Raw genomic sequence first — 1,314 nt, 5'->3', positions numbered from 1 at the left:
ATTTAGTTAGATAACCTGTTTGGACCCAATGGATATGTCATTTTCAGACATAAGAACCTAGTGAAAGGTAGGAAAGCATGAGTGGGAGGGGTGAATGGTAATAGTAATGTGTCACAGGAAGACGTAAAAGAAATAGTATGACATTGTTGGCTGGAAAATACGAGCACTGTCTTCAGCCACATAATGGGAAAGGGTTCTGTTCCTCCACGCACAATGGCCTCTTTCCTCGCTGTATCTGAGGGTTGAGGCAACGGCCTTGCCGCAATGGAAACACCGGTTCCCGTCTGATCACCGAAGTTAAGCGCTGTCGGACGTGGCCGGCTCTTGGATGGGTGACCGTCCGGGCCGCCATGTGCTGTTGCCATTTTTCGGGGTGCACTCAGCCTCGTGATGCCAATTGAGGAGCTACTCGACCGAATGGTAGCGGCTCCGGTCAAAGAAAACCATCACAACGACTGGGAGAGCAGTGTGCTGACCACACGCCCCTCCTATCCGCATCCTCATCTGAGGATGACATGGTTCTCGGATGGTCCCGATGGGCCACTTGAGTCCTGAAGACAGAGTGCTTTTTTTTTAATGTGAGGGTTGTGTCTTAATTCTATATGTTGGGTGTAGGTGACCGTAACATAGTCTACCAGGTGGAATCCAAAATTTTCGGGACTGATGCTGCCATCTGGATAGCAGGAGTAGTAGATCTTTGCACCGCTAGGTGGCGAGAGCTGCATATCTGATGAGTCAGTGTGTGGAGTGGCATTCAGCTGGGAGGACGTGTTGCGTGTCCACAGTGATTTCCGTAATTCTCTGTGTTTGGTGTGTGGATTTTACGACGCATCCACGAACAGAATAGCGCTTGTGTAGCCTATTAAATTCTGTTCGCATCTCGGGAAAAGTGCTACGGAGACGTACAGTTATGACCCAGATACATAGCAACAATCATCCCAGTGGAAGAGCCCGGGCTCTCCAAGACCCAAAAAAGCGAGACAGGTGAAGAGCAAAGTGAACAGCATGATCATCGTTTTCTCTGATACCAATGGAATTGTGCACAAAGAATTCGTCCCATCCAGCAAAACAGTGAATCCTGCATGCTACTGTGACGTTTTGCGACGGCTCCGTGAAAACGTGCGGCGACGACAGCCCGAACTTTGGCGTCAAGGGAACTGGCTGCTTCATCACGACAACGCACCCTGTCACATGTCCTTGCTCACCTGGAACTTTTTGGCAAAAAACAACATGGCAGTTGTATCCCACCCACCGTACTCGCCAGATTTGGCACCTTGCGACTTCGTGCTATTCCCAAAACTGAAAATCAAGTTG

General features: G+C 49.5%; 1 pseudogene; it reads left to right on the top strand.

Moving 5' to 3' along the window:
• The first annotated feature begins 246 nt into the window (after positions 1-246).
• On the top strand, positions 247-364 carry LOC126237570 (5S ribosomal RNA; annotated as a pseudogene).
• Positions 365-1,314: the final 950 nt, after the last annotated feature.

The sequence above is a fragment of the Schistocerca nitens genome, chromosome 2, assembly GCF_023898315.1.
Source record: "Schistocerca nitens isolate TAMUIC-IGC-003100 chromosome 2, iqSchNite1.1, whole genome shotgun sequence".
In the NCBI taxonomy this organism is placed as follows: Eukaryota; Metazoa; Arthropoda; class Insecta; order Orthoptera; family Acrididae; genus Schistocerca; species Schistocerca nitens.
Note: the sequence above shows the minus strand (reverse complement) of the source record. Positions and strands in the feature narration are given on the sequence as shown.